The sequence below is a fragment of the Schistocerca nitens genome, chromosome 1 (genome assembly GCF_023898315.1).
Source record: "Schistocerca nitens isolate TAMUIC-IGC-003100 chromosome 1, iqSchNite1.1, whole genome shotgun sequence".
Lineage (NCBI taxonomy): Eukaryota > Metazoa > Arthropoda > Insecta > Orthoptera > Acrididae > Schistocerca > Schistocerca nitens.
This window is the reverse complement of record NC_064614.1, coordinates 1,296,469,363-1,296,486,224: the sequence shown is the minus strand read 5'-3', so window position 1 is coordinate 1,296,486,224 and position 16,862 is coordinate 1,296,469,363.

Below are 16,862 nucleotides of genomic sequence, written 5' to 3'. Positions count from 1 at the left end.
CTCACTCTTCTGTTGTGTGGGCCAACCTCAGATGGCTCTCTGGGACCAAGAATCATTCTCAAATTTCTGCCCTGTTAGCAGCAGATCTAGTCATATTGGACCCTGTCACTATCTCTATAATCTGTAATTTTATAATGGTCTGTTACTCATTTCCCCTTCCATGATCCTTTAGAATACCACACCAGGTCATAGTTGAAGGTTGTTCATTCCAGCAAACTATGCTGTACTTCTATTTGTCACTGGCATTATCCTTACACCAGCCTTCATAGATCTACCAGCCTTCATAGATCTAGCAGCTTTAGTCTACATTCCCACTATGTTGGCTTGTGTTTTGTGGGCACCTTTGTCCTGCTCTGTGACAGTGGCTGTGTGTAGTGGCTGGCAGCTCTAGTGAATTCAGATAGTTAAGCTCAATTAAAATTCAAATATTTTGTGATTCTTCATTTGTGTTGTTATGCAGTTTTCGTCAATCTCACTTTAGTAAAATTTCACATGTTTCTACTTGTCACTGCACCTGATTCATAATCTCACTCATCATATAATTTACTAACTTACTAACACTGAGATGAGCATATGCAGTGATATGACATACCACTGACACATTTCAAGCGGTTTGATTTATGCTTAGATTCAGTTGATGTAAAGTTATTCACCCGTTCAATTTCTTTGCAGGAGCCACAAGAGGTGCACCAAGAGGAGGTATTGGCAGGTGAGATTTTTGCTTTCTTCAGTAGCTTAATTACATGTTAAAGTTATCACTTTAATATTTTCTTATGTGGTATTTTTGTTCTATCTTTTTCTTGCTAAAGTATTTTAGTGAAACAGTTGCTCAAAATTTTATACATGAACTTGACACTGGATATTAATTACATAGTGCATAATTCATACTGTAAATTGGCAGTGTCTTTGTAACTACAAAAGATTGGTCACAAATGTTTAAAATGGGTATTGCGGTAGACGGTGAGGGAAATGTGATCAAAGAGAAAGAACACAAATTTTTAAGTACCGAAGTGACATTCAGAAATAAGTCATTGTAAAAGTAAGCTAACATTACAAATTGGCACACTGTGATAAGTAGTAATATTTAGATCACAATTCCCTTATTCTGTAGTCATGGCTCTTATTAAAATCATCATCTTGAGATAAATATATTTAGGTATACAACTATCACTCAGCATAGGTGAGCTTCTTAAAGAGGAAAATTGCCAATGTTATTGGGGACTAGAACAAGTTAGACACATTCATGGACAGTGATTTGAAACGTCCTCATCATGTCTTGAAATGAAGAATATTGTCCCTGTAATCCGCCTTCTCTCCCAAAGCAAATGGAGACTTATGTAGTCATAAATAATATAATCTGCTTCACTGATTGCTGCAGTCTGCCAATGTTGGGAAAATGTTCTGAATGCACAACTGTAGAAATCACATGGTTTTGTAGCAAAGTACTTGTAGAGCCATGTTCAAAGTGCATTTTCAACCCAAAAGGAAGTTTGTGAAGATCATTGAACAAAGCGCAGAAAGGATGAAATCTGAGGGTGCAATATCAGGTGGAAACGGTAGGTGCAGAATGACTTCCCAACCCAGTAGTTGTGTAGTGTTTCTTGCCAGTCTAGCAGAATGCTGGTGGCTATTATTGTAGAATAGCACCACTTCTGACAGCCTTCCTTGTTTTTATTCTAGGATTGCATTTGGAAGAAGTCTGTTGTTGACAATAAATGCCAACAGGAAACTTCTACCTCATGCAAGCAACTCTTCGTACACCACATGGCCACTGTTCCACCAGATGCACAACATTATCTTACGTGGATGCACACAAGTCTTTCTATGCAGCATTGCTGCTTTGTTTGGACTAAAGCATTCCTTTCTATTCTTTCCCTTACAGTAGCAAAAAGACAAACTTTCTAGTCATCAGTAATGGTTCAGGATAGGAATGATCCGTGGTGTTCGCACACTAATCGATAACAAGCAAGTGCATAATGCACATAAGGCCAACCAATAATTTTTCTGATTTGACTTGTGGTTCTCATACTCTTCTTTTCTGAACCTTCTCTATTGGCTTCATAGCCATTCTTGAGTGTCTGTTGAAATGTTAACATGTCTGTCCTGCTGCGTTGTTCAGTTATTGATAAAAAAAAACAACATATTTCTAACTTTGTAGGCCCTTTTGTGGTTTCAACTGTGCACAGTGTCAGCCACATTATATATATTTCACACATACTCATATCCTGCAATAGAACACACCTTATAAGACCAAAAATACATTTTTTTGGCAAATCACAGGCAGGTCAAACAATCTTAAAATTTCAACATGATCTTGAGAATGGGTATAAAGCTGAAATGATGACTGTGTAAAACAAATGAACAGTTAATAGTCAAATGATGGAAATATCTTTAAAATGGAAGGTAAAGCAGATATTTGTTGTCAGTGAGACATTGGTAGTAAAAGAGGAGGAGAGATTTGTGAAGACAGAATCAGTTGGGAGGAAAAGAGATAGGAGCCAGTGTAGACGAAAGGAAAGACTTAGGGACACCGTACACCAGTTTTGTGCTGTACTTGAACACATAGGTGTGGGAGAGAGAAAATTTTGGTCTGAGGTCTTACACCCTTTTGTAAAAGAAAAAAATTAACTGGGATGCCTCAGAATTATTTTTGAACCATTAAGGAGTTGCGGAGTCAGTACAAAGAAAGACAACAGCAAACAGTGTAATTGAGAGAGTTGACATTGACAGTGGGATAGACTGTAAATCAGTGGGAGAAAACTGAGACAATGGGAGAAAGCCATATACATAGTGACAGTGAGGGTGAGGTGCTAAGTATGAATGCTTCACTACAGGGAGAGACCAGATAAATGAATATAGATTATTGTGTGTTAAAACAGTGGGAATATGTTCACATGCAAAAATTTCTGGTGAGGAAGGTAAAATGTGTACTGGGGCAGCTGGTTCCCAACTGTACTGTCAGTATTTTATAGAGGAACATATTCACCTTTCATGTGCTCCAACAGGAGCATTTTACCAGTGGTTTGCTCTATGGTACTATGTGTTCCATGAGATACTGCTGGTAGAACTAGAGCAAATGGATAGTTGTTTGTGATGCAGTAGGTTGAATCAGAGAATGTGGTAGTCTGAAAAATTGTACTGTGGAGCCACTATTGACTACACTACCTTTGGTTGCATGTTGCATGCAGTGTAATCCTGTATTGCAAAACATACAGATACTGAAGTTCATAATTTTGTCCTTGAGTAGAGGCCAGGGATGTAATAAACATTACCTATCAATAATACAGTGTCTGCTAATGCTTTATTTTCTGTGCAAAAGGCAATGTTCATCACTCTGATTTTAGATGATTTTGCTTCAGCTGTATTTCTTCCCACAGAAGCAAAGAATTACTGAAATTAGTATCTTATGTATTTTTATGCCTGAAATGAAATAAGCAAATTTTACACAACATTTTTCTATGAAAGTGTGGAAAGACAAAAATCCAGGATGGAATGTAACAGTATTATGAAAAGGGAAGTTGCTACTCACCATATAGCAGAGATGCTGAGTTGCAGATAGGCACAACAAAAATATCCCCACATTAAAGCTTTCGGCCAGTGAGGCCTTCATCAACAATAGTCACTCTGTTGCGCTTACCAGTGACTCAGTATCTCCACTATATGGTGAGTAGCAACTTTCCTTTGCTGAATAATGCAATCTGTTATTTCAGAAAACTAGTAATAGGTATTATGATAAATCTTGTATTATATTTTATTACAATTAAAATTATCTGGAACATAGCAAAACAAAAAGACTAGTCATAAACCATATCTCCAGTTTCCCCCTCTGTGGCTTGGAATGAACACAGAGACTGGATAGATCATGGAGTGTGCAAAGGTTAAATATATTGAGAAAGTGTATTAGCATCATGATGTCTTTGTGAAGTAGGAGGCAAAAATAATAGTAACAAATGGGTTTGAAAAGTAGGGATGGAAGACAGTTTTTCAGGAGCCCAAGACCACCACAGCTAGGGCACAGGATGACAGCTCAACCATGAGCTAAATGAGAAGGAAGAAAACAGATATTACTTATGAACTTACAAGCTCAGCTTGAGATGCTATTCAGTAATGAATTATTGTAAAATGTGTGTGTGCTCAATTTCATTTAATTTTTTAAATTAGTTTAATTTACTTTCACTCAACTATAAAAAAATACTAAATGTTATACTTATGTGTAAAATGATGAAATGCCTGCTGCGATATTGAGTATTTAGTCCCCGTTTGTTCCCCGACATGCCCACACATTTCAGTAAACAGAGATCAGTGCACTCTCATGTAAACCACCATTATTTGTGCAATGGGTAGCATTTTATAACCTTTTGCCTGTTACACTGTCAATGACACGTGGTGGGCCTTTCTTTCAGGGAATGTTTCATATGTTGTTTTGATTGTTTCTAATTGGGTTCAAGTTATTGTCAATGACATAAAATATATTTAACTTGAATAAATCTATTCCTGGTTTCATCAAGATACACCTAGTGAAATTGAGATTTGATGTTAACTGCACTGACAACCACCTTAGATCAGGGGGAGTGTGGCACCAATTTTCATAAATATATTTTAAGTCACTTAATAATCTCTGAGTGTCTTATTGCATCAGTGGTAATATTTTGAACTTGTAGTAATTCGCTTCTCTAGTCAGTTGATGCCAACAACTTTAGCTAAACAGACAGCATGATTAAACACCTGAATAATCCCACATAATCCTAAACACCCTATACCACAGTATATGCTTCAGCTGACAAATTTAACTAGCTGAGAGTTTAAACAGCAATGGCAATCTTGTCCAAGTGAGCTGCAATTTGAATTTCAGTGTCAACCTGAGCATTCCAATGGGTAGCAGACATATAATATAAAGATCTCCCAAACAACTTTTTCAGGACTTGTTAGCATTGTGGACTGCTGCTGAATAGGTTTTAAAAAAGCCAAATCTCTTCAAATAAAGTATCTGCTTCATGGAAACACTCGGCCACATAAGGCTAAGATGAGCACATGGAGAAAATTTTACAAAACAATTTGACTGAAGAAAGTGTTAGATTTCCTATATATGACCCTATAATATTCTGTCCCCTATCATAACCATGTCTGTGGCATTCATTAAGAGGAACGGGGTGTTTTACAAGTGTTGATTGTATTGAGTGTGGAATAGCATTTCTTGTCTCCTGATTTCAATCTATGAATTCCAAAGGCAAGTCATGTTTCATATTTATCAGTCCCCTTAGCATAGTAAATACGACGTAGGGTGAATGTTGTTTGTTTGGTATGATTTGAACTGGGAGTTGCAGCAATAATAATTAAGTAATGCTTCTCATTTTCTCTCTCTTCCAATATAGCACCACTGACATAACTAGAAAAAAGTTCATTCTCAGTATCACATGACAGATAATGCATGAGTAAACACTTTCCAGGTTCTTGTTGGTCTCTAACCTTGCTTATGTATTCAATTGTTATAGACAGAAGAGCTCTAATATTCACAGGAAATTTTCATTAGTTGGACCTTCAATTTTTTGAGCTGAACCTCTGAATGTCAAGCCTCTTTACCAAGAAATAATATCATATCAAGCAACATGAGAGCTCCAATGCAAGTTGGCTATTCTATGGATGAACAGAAAATGTTACCTTGTTTACTTCCAAGCATCAGCATTCATCTTTCATGTCATTTTATTTCTTCGCTTTTATGATTCTCCTGTGAAATATTTTTACAAATACAAACATTTCATTTGGTGTGTGTTGTTGGATGAAAAATATATTCCATATACTTGTTTTTAACGTAAATCACCTTGAGATGTAATCAGAAATGTGTTACTTCTGAACGATGTTGGCAAGCCTACCAAATTGTAATGTTGTATTACAGCTGCCAATGTGTGCATTTGTTGGGGAAAAAATTTTGATAGAATTTACAAGAATATTTGAAGAAAGCACTTTTTCGCTCCATCACAATGTGGATTTAGTGCACAATATCTAAAGAAGAAATAAAATAACAGTGAATACAATCAACTTTGCCAAATTAACACTGTTCTACAAACAAAACTACTTTTCTATTTCTGAAAAAATACATTGTGATCCTATGTGTACTTAAAGTGCTGAATTCAAAACTGTTTTTAGTTTTTTTTTTCTGTCAGGGATTGTTTATGAATAATCAAAATTTTATTTGTCTTTTCTGTTTCTGATATTGCGGCAAACATGAGGTGAAATTCGATTGACAAATTCATATTTTTATGATGTTGTAATTTCATCACATTAATGGAGGGTGAGATTATCATATAAAACAGAAAGCAGAAGTGGAAAAGTAGAAAAGTGGAGACTGGGTGCAACGGTGGTATGAGGGCTGAGCAGTGCTGGAATGGGAAGAGCTGGGTGGGTGAGAAAAGTGACTAACCAAGGTTGAGGCCAGGAGGGTCACAGGAACGTAGAATATGTTGCAGGGAGAGTTCCCACCTGTGCAATTCAGAAAAGCTGGTGTTGGTGGGTATGATCAATATGGCTCAGGCTGTGAAGCAGTCACTAAAATGAAGGATGTCATTTTGGGCATCGTGCTTAGCAGCAGGGTATCAACTTGTTTCTTGCCACAGTTTGTAGGTGGCCGTTTATGTAGACAGACAGCTGCTTTCTCATGCACACATAGAATGCAGCACTATGGTTTCATCTTAGATTATACATCACATGACTGGCTTTACAGGTAGCCCTGCCTTTGATGGGATGGGTGATGTTGGTGACCAGACTGGAGTATGTGGTGGTGGTGGTGGTGGTGGTGGTGGTGATGGTAGTAGAATGTATGGGACAGGTCTTGCATCTAGGTCTATTACAGGAATATGAGTGATGAGGTAATGTGTTAAAAATCCTTCCTAAACACCCAGAATCCTAAACCTCCTCCCCTCGTTCAGATACATTGAAGAGATCTTTGTGATTTGGATTGAGAGTGAGGCGGCCCTATCCACATTCCTCCAGAACCTCAACAGATTCTCTTCCATTGCTTCACCTGGACCTTCTCAAGCCAACAAACCGCCTTGCTAGATGCTGACCTCCACTTCAAAGATGGCTAAATCACTGCGTCTGTCCATATCAAACCTACTAACCACAAGTAATACCTCCATTTTGATAAATGCCACCCATTACATACCAAGAAGTCCCTTCCATACAGACTTTCCACCCACGGCTGTCACATCTACAGTGATGAGTGGTCCTCCTCAAAATATACCGGGGGTCTTAATTACATGTTCAGAAAATAATTATCCTCTAAACCTTGTACAGAAACAAATCTTATGTGCCTTATCTTTGCGGTTTACCACAATCCCCAAAGTATCATCTTTTGGCTACAGAGGACTATTCCCCTCGTAACTCAGTACCACCCAGGACTGGAACAACTCAATTACATCCTCTGACAGGGTATTGGCCACCTGTCATTGTGCTCTGAAATCAGAAATTTCCTGCCTACTATCCTTTCCACCCCTCCCACTGTGGTATTCCTCTGTCTACCAAATCCACACAATATACTAGTCCATCCCCACACAATCCCTGCTCCCAACCCCTACTTCATGGCTCATATCGCTGTAATAGAACTAAATGCAAGACCTGTCCCATACATGCTTCCACCACCATCTACTCCAGTCTTGTCACAAACATCATATATCCCACCAAGGGCAGGGCTATGTGTGAAACCAGTCGGGTGGTATACAAGCTGAGCTGCAACCACTGCACAGCTTTCTGCATGGGAATAACAAGCAACAAGCTGTCTGTCTGTGTGAATGACCACTGATAGACTGTGGCCAGGAAGCAAATGGACCACCCTGTTGCTGAGCAAGCTGCCCAACATGATATCCTTAATTTCAATGACTGCTTGACAGCCCGTGCCATATGGTTCCTTCTAACCAACCCCAGCTTTACTGAATTGCGCAAGTGGGAACTCTCCTTGTGGTATATCCTTAGTTCCCCTGGTACACCACCCACTTCCCCATGTACACCACCCACTTCCACCTCATTCCTATTATGTCATCTAATCCATCCTGTTGCTATACTCACCAAATTTCTTCCTGCCTCACCTCCATGAAGAATGCACCTGAGAAATACCCCACATCATCTGCCACACAGTCTCCTGGCTCTATGTATCCATCCGTAAGCAAAGAAAGGAGTGTTACATTGTATGTGTTTGATGTGCAATTTTACTGCACTAACAGCAAAAATGTGGTAAGTTATAAACATTTTTGCTATTACTTTCTGTGGGGTATCCATGAGAGAAATTCACGATAATTTGAAATTATTGCTGAAGTTTTCTGCAAGTCACTAAGTGCTCTCATTGTCAAATACTGGATGAATGGAATGTTGGCACATGCCTGCAGTGAGGGAGGCTGCGTATACAGTCACACACAGTTCCTAACTGATAAACTTGCCACATTGCGTTAACCCTGTAACATAAAATTTTATGTTTTGATAATCAGATTACTATAGGATTATAAATTTTAAAATTTGGTCAATAATTATGTGAAAAGTTGGCAATAAAAGTTTATTTGCTACTGGCATTCTTCAGATAGCCAGACTGTAACTGTAATAAAATTCTTGCTTTCTGGAACTTTGTCAGTAATATTCACTGTTGTACATAATGGAGTAGATTAGATGCTCAGTTATTCACTGATCACTAGGCACTGTAAAAGATTGAAATAATTATGTTCTTTATCATGTCATGTTGAAACAGTTCTCATTTATCATCTGTTTCTTTTACTTTTGCAGATAAAATATTTTTTTATTAACACACAATTTCCTTTTTTGTCAATCAGGTCCTGCTGAGGAAGAAGGCACGCGTCCTATTGCTCAGGTGAGTGAATGTAGTGGCAGCACGTATGAGACTGGCAGAGCAAGTGTGATTTTTCACCAGTAGCAAATTAAGTTTGGTTCTGTGGCATGTAAAGAACCCCACACTGCTTCCTGGCCTCCTTCCAGGGTGAGGGCATATTTCATCAGCTCAGGGCTTTGAGCCATTACAATACTTCCTCCTCTTCTGTGCTACTCTGCACACTACCCACTTATTTAATCAAATAAACTCCTTTATTCATATCCTGTTCATCTGCATTTCAGTCTCGTTACATCTTTCACTGCAGTCTGTTTCCTGATGTCACAAACTTTGCAACTTCTTTTGCACTGGTAACTGAAATGCTATCTCAAGTCTAAATTACCTGCTAAATGATCCAAAACATAAGACCAATTATATACTGGCTCTTAATTTAAAACAAGAAACTTTCTTTAATTATTAAAGTCAAGTCATGTGTCATTGGTTAGTATACAGAATCTTAATGACAGCTCAACTTCATCTTCATTCTCCTGATGTAATGGTAGTTGTCATGGTGCTGACAGTTCTAGGTGGAAGGCACAGTGCTGAACAAGAATAAGAGAGCAAGGAATAAACCTGTGGACTGGGTGTTCATGTTGCCATCATCATTTGTGAAAGTGGAACTACTGGACCATGTAAAATTTGGGAATTCTTGTGGATACTGATAACCATGCCAGCCATTGAGTGCCCCCCTAACTAGGTATCATCATAATAATGGGATAAATCACTGAAATCATCGTGAACTGTGAAGAACGATAATTACTTAATCGTTATCCCACCCTGCAGTAAGTTACCACTTACTGTTGTCCAAAATACTTACTGATTGCAGTTGGATACTGTTATTTCCTTGTTTTTGAGCAAATATCACAAACCCAAATGACAGGTACTCGAAACTACATACTGGATTTCTGCCTAGTGTTAACTGAGTGAAAGCTGCTAATTCTTGGGAGTAAGCTGATATTGTTAACAAGATATGACAGCAAAGAATGTATATTTATTGAGAGGCCTATGTCCGATTACCCAGACCAATTATCAGTGGTCAACAGGAGTTACACGACCTTATACAACCTACTGCCTGAACTGCCCATTTCTGATCTGAAACATGCTTTGGGAAATGGAAGAATTACCCCAAAATATACCACCATTTGTGATAAGCGAATGGAAATAAGCAAAGTAGACTAATTTTTATGTCGACCTATCATTTACTTCGTATACCATTCAAATAGTAAAAATGCCAGAATTAAGTCTTTGAACAAGATCCTGAATACAAGTTTTCCACAGCAGTTCACTACCTATCTGAACATGTAGAAATCTGAACTATTATGTTTCACTAGTCGTATGGCTGTTCTGTGAAATAAAAAAGGCAGGTTTTGATAAATTGTTGGTTAGAAATTGTAAAAACTGATTCTTTTTGTGATTTAGCATTAGTTTATTATCTACAAGCCGTGAACTTACGTCTCAAACTGCACTACTTGAAACAATGCCAACATCCCACACAACATTCTTTACTAGCAAGCTGTGTCATTGGCAAACAGAGGGCACACCTTTTATATACATGAGGAACATGAGTGAGCCCAACAATTTCAAGAACTGTTATATTACAAAAAACCCACACCACTCTGTCAAGGTATGTAGGCATCGATAAATGTGTTTTGTGACAGCTCAATTCGCTGCCAAAGATAACACGTAAATACATAAACACACAGCCATAACCTCTGTTCATGAAACGTTATACTAGTACAGACAACAGTTTTGCATTGGTGATTGATCAGCAGGACGATGATCTGTGAGAATTTGAGAAGCACCTCTAGTCTCATGTAGTTACATACTCCTTCCAGTGAGTGGAAGCCCAATGGTGCACTATATTTTCTCGCAACACGTTGAGAGCATCTGAAATATCCCAGCAATTACAGTAAATTATTAATTTTTAAAGTTTTTAGCCATGTATGTTCAGAAGGAGATGCTCTCTCCCAGGAGATGCTCTCTCCCAGGAGATGAATAAGGTTAGGCTTCAAACCTATCAAGGGTCCTCATCCTCAGGACTTTGAAATGTGCAAACTATTCAAAGGGAAAATTCTAGGGATATTTATACTAGTACCAGTGTGGCTTTAGGCTGTATGTGGATGCAGACAAAGCAAGCTCTTGGAAACTAATGAAATGCCGCAAGGTTGGCAGCAGGAAAAGCGGATCCAGTTTATCTTCATAAAAGTGTGTTCTGTGGACTCTAGAATAGGCATCATTACTCATTTAAGAGACAGATTTCCAAGTTCCTATTTTTATTACAGGGGAAAGTTAGGTAAATTCTAAGAACCTTGTAAAAGTATCATCCCTTTGTTCCATTACATGATAGTGAGAGCTGTGTAGGTCAACTAGAAGTAAGGCCAAAAATGTCTTAAATTCTGTAGTCATTGTGATGTGTTAAATCACTTTATCAAGTCAGCAGTTTCCCTGGACTTTTTATCTGATGAACCTAAATATCAAGTCCTTCTAGCACATGGAAATAAACGTTACAGAGCTGTATTAAGTGTGGTATATTCCAAAATTGCACCGCCATGCCCTCCCTGGCTTAAAGAATGTTTCTTCATATTTGGTGTGCAGGTTTCGACTGAATCTGCATGCTGTTTCATTCCAGTATAGCACAGAACTTTCCTGCAACAAATTTGGCACAGTGACAAATTTCTTCTCACCTATAATCTTCTTACTTTTATCACTGTTTGACTTTCTGAAAAACACACAGGAAATCTTGTGCCTGAAGAAAACAGTGACTGACAAACAGGAAAAGCCTGTTTGTATAAAGATCATGGATAACCTTTTTTATTTTTTATTTTTTTTCTGGTCCATCTGAGGACCACAATCCAAATTAAGATTCTCACTGTTTGTTGTTTTCTTTTTTCCAAGACGGCTTCATCTGTTTACTACATTTCTTCTGTCATTCTTCAGACCATTTTGAACCAGACTTTCTAGTTACCCTGCTGTGGAGTCATCAGTTTTAATACTTCTTTCTGAAAGATTACTCTGTTGTTAACATCTATTTTTATATTGTTTCTTTCCAAATGCTGTTTTTTACTTTGTTGACCCAGCTTGTTTTGTATTCCTTATCCCTTAACTATTTGAAAATGTTATTTTTATCCTACTGCCTTGTGTTCAAACTAAGTTTTCAGCTTAACTTTTTAATGTACAACCTTCTGCTGTGTTTTTAATACTTTCATTGAAACTTGCCTTTTAAGTACTTCTAATTTATTTAAATTGTAGGTTAATGCCAGGCATTCACTTGAATATAAACATTCTGACATCATTACTGTTGTTGTAATGCATTATCTTTGCATTTCTGGAGAGGCAGTATTTATTGTAGAGGCCTTCAGTGATTCCATATTGTTCCTCGAATGTATTCAAACTTTACTCTGTTGGAGAATTCTGCAAAGCATTTTCTTGGATTATCTCCCATAGATATTTCTTTTTATACCCCCTCTATTTGAACCACATCTATTTCCAGTGATTTTCTAGCATTCTTAACATTCGTTAATTTCTTTTTGCCCTAGATAAATCCTTAAGCCAGTTCTACTGGTTATTTCTTCCAGGATACTCATTGGTGTTACAGCAGGTGACACATTTTTTGCAGGTATAACAAAATCGCCTCCAAATTGATTTTGATCTTCTTGCTTCCTCTTCCTAAGCTTATTGACAAAATGCTCAGTTCAGTACATTCTTTGTAAGTAATTTTTATTATTTTCCCTGACATAGTATTAAATAGAATTGTGGACAGGCCATCACCTTGTGGTACATATGTTTTTGTTTTGAAGGCTGTGAAAATTCTCCCATAAGATTTACTTTACAGAGTGGTATCTGTAAGTGTTTAATGGATTAGGTTTGTCAGTTTAGATTTTATACCAGAATCTCGAATTATTTTCTCTTTAGTATTTCTGTCAACATAATCAAAAGCCTTCTTGTTATCCACAAACATAAATACAATGTCCTTTGAACTGAGTAATTGGTGATGAATTACTGACTTGAGATCAAATATTTGTTCTGATCATGGCCTTCCCTTCCTCTAAAGCAAGCTTGATATTCACGTAAATGACTGTCAAGTGTTGTTTTTTATTCTGATTGATAAAATTTTGGAAAATACTTAGATGCTACTGACAGTAGAGAGATTACTATGAAGTTGTTTACAACCTATTTATTATCTTTCTTATGCAGTCGATAAATCAAGGTAACTTTCCATTCCCCTGGGACATTTTTTTTTTTTTTTCTGTTTTCCAGATTTCATCAAAGAGTAAATGTAGCTAATTTGCTTTATTTGGCAAGGACAACTTCAAAAGTTCAGCTGTAATAAAATCTTCTTCACAACCTTTGTTATTTTTGAGGGTGTCAATTCCTTCTTCAGTTCCTTATGTAGCTGGTGGTAAATCTTCTTCATAATGTTCATTACTATCTGAGAATTCAAATTCATGAAAATATCTTGAAGGTATTTTTTAACCCAATTTGGCCATTTTCGTTTTAGAAACATATTTGCAGTTTGAAACCCCTTTAATTTGTTCTTCACAGTTTGATAAAAAGACATGGGAATTATTTTTGTCTATTTGCAGAAGTTTCTCCTTCTCAAAGGCTTATTTGGTTTTTCTGATTAATATGGTTGTTTTCTTTGTTTGTTGTTAAGATTGATCATGATCTAGAATTTTCTTTGAGCATTTTCGTCTTACTCATTTTCTGTGCATATTTCATTCCACCAAATATTCCCTTTATTTTTTATTGATTAAATTATTTTTTGTCCTGTGGATATCTTTTTGCCAGCTGCCATGTTTAGTCACTTTTGATAGCTTTTAACTGATTCTTTTGTTAGTGAGACTTTCTGCATTATGCTTTAGTAACCTTTGTGACTTTTGTTGTTCTTTATTAGACAGGAGTTTTACTTCAAATTCGCTATTCCTTACTACTTCCAAATTCATAACTTCCATTGTACTTCTTTGTGGAATAGGCACCTGACCTAACTGAAAATTTTCTGACATTGAGTTGTGAGATATCCATGTTTTAGCTTCCCTTGGGAGCTTCCTAAGGTGGGTTGACATCAATTTCAAGAGAGAGATTTGATACAAAATGATTGGCCTCAAATGTGTTGGTTCTTCTGTGAGGTGGGTGATGTCCTACTTGATTTATGAATTTCTTTACTTTCTGTTTGTTTCACTGCTATCATGATTTTGGCCTCAAGCCTTTAACGAGCACACACAAATATGTGGCAGGCAGGTGAGAAACATTTTTTTCATTGAGCCACAGAATTCACAATACATTCATTACACATGCTGTTTCTCTGAACATGTTAAGAAATCACTGTGCAGTTTGAGGCCAGTTTGGTTTCAACATTGTAGTAATTACAAGAAAAATATCTTCCTCCATCATTTGGAAAATGCTCATTTGACTGAGGAAGTCCATTAGCAGTTAGCCTTCTTTTTAAATTACTTTCAGTTACATTTACTGGAAATTCTAAAAGGGCTTGAATTTTTTTGTGGTGGTTCATCATTTACAGACATGCATCAAGGTAGTCTGGCAGCCGTGGCAGAATTTCCAAAGTCTAACCTCCATACTCCTGCCCAGGCCAAGTACTTGAAGCAATGCTGCAGTCAATAGGAGTGTGATAAATATTGTATGAAAATTTTGATATTTAGATAAATATCTCTTAGCCCATACTTGAAAATGTCTAATGGAGAAGCCTTGTCAGTGTTCAGTTCTGTGCTTCCAGGAGTCCTGCTGAGTTTTCAACATTTTATGCACAATATTTGAATGACACATTGAACATGCTCTTCCAGGTACTGCAAGTCTGAAGTTGCATGAAATTTGTGCTAGATATTCAATCTACCAAGCAACCATTTAGTGTTGGTTTTTTGATTGACTGATTTTTTTTTAATAATCCATGTAACAATTTACATTGTGTGGATTTCGTCAGCAAAATCATATACAATACAATATACCTACAATTATACACACAAAATTTTTATTTACACACATTTTTGAGGTATCTTAAATTAGTTTTATATCCTTGTGTAATTTGTAATTTTCTTATAGTACTGTACAATTTTTGATTTCATATTATAATTATTTCCTCATGTATTACAATGCAGGCTACTTTAATTACACTATATGTTTTAATTCAGATAGTCCATTACTGCGTAATAACTTTTATTTAATAAAAAAAATTTTAGTTTTGAACTGTCCGATTGTGTCAATATCTTTTATTTTTGGGGTAATCTGTTATATAATTTAACAGCATTGTACAACAAGCTCTGCTGAGTTTTAACTTTATTTTTCCTCTCTAGATGCAGATTGTATTGTTTTCTAGTTTCATAGCTGTGTACTAAAGAATTTTTCATATAGCAGTCAATATTTTTTTTTACATACATAACACTCTGAAAAATGTATTCACAGGGGACAGTTAGGATTTCCAGCTTTTGGAAATGTTCAAGGCAGTGAGCCCTACTGCCACTCTTGGTTATTATACGAATTGCTCTTTTCTGTAATTTGAAAACTATTTGAATATTTTTACTGTTGACTCCCCAAAATATTATTCCATAGGTAATAAGAGTGGATATAAGAAAAATATACAGATCTGACACATGTAGTATCACAAACTGCAGTCAGAATTCTCAGAGCATAGCATGCTGTAGAGATTCTGTGACTAAGTATTTTAATATGTTCTTCCCACTTTAACTGACTGTCAACATGCATACCAAGAAATTTTGTGTAGTCTACACATTCTATAGTTTCATTGTTTAACTTAGTTGTTATAGTGTGGTTTTTTTGCAGACATAGAAGTTAACAGCATTTGTTTTTTTAAGATTTAGTGTTAGTTTATTATTGGATGCCCACTCACGTACACTGTTTAGTGTTTGTTTGGCTTTTTCTTTTAGTGCATCTGGTGTTTTGTCACTGATTAGAACATTTGAGTCATCTGCAAACAATATTGTTTGTCCATGCTTGATGCTCTGTGGGATGTCGTTAATGTAAATGAGGAATAGTACTGGGCCAAGGACACTACCCTGTGGGACACCTATATTTACATAATTTGGGTCTGAAGTATACTTTACAATATAGTTTGAGTAACTTGAAATAAGTGAGATTTCAGTTATCTGTCTTCTATTTTTTAGATATGACTGGAACCATTTGTTCACAAGTCCCCTTATTCCAAGTTCATCTAACTTATTTAACAATATGTTGTGGTCTACTGTATCAAACGCTTTAGTTAGATCAAGAAATATACCTTTTGTGTAGTTCCCTTTATCTAATGCTTCTAGAATGTGTTTTGTGAAGTGTGCTGTTCTGATTCTATGCTTTTCCCTGATCGAAATCCAAAATGGTCAACAGACAGTAAGTTGTATTTATTTAAATAATTCATTAGCCTATCTTTCATAATAGTTTGTAATATTTTTGCAAAGCATGATAGTAGAGAAATTGGCCTATAATTTTCAATTATTCCTGCATCACCTTTTTTGAAGAAGGGTAGTAATTTCGCATATTTTAAATAGTCTGGAAAGTAGCCCTGCTTGAAAGATTGATTTATAATATCAACTAAAGGTGGAATTAGGCTCTTGATACAGTCCTTAATTATAAAAATGGGGACTTCATCCAGACCAGCTGAGTTTTTGTTTCTCAGTTTGCTGACTGCTTTATAGACTTCTTCCTGTGTTGTAGGGAATAACACCATTGAGTGTGATACACCATTATTTGGCTTTTTGACCTGAGGGGCGGTTCAAAATTTTTCCTGTAATTTTATTCCTATGCTACTAAAATAATCATTTATATAGTTCGCCAAATATATTGGGTCTTTTATTAGAGTCCCTTCCTCTTTTATTTTCAAGTTTTACAGATTCATTTTCCTGGTACCAGTTTCCTGCTTCACAATCTTCCATACTGCCTTATTTTTGTTTTCAGCAGAGTGCACTATTTTGGAGTTATGAGCTCTCTTTGCTGGAAGCAATATTTTCCTATATGTTTTCCTATATCTTTTATAAAA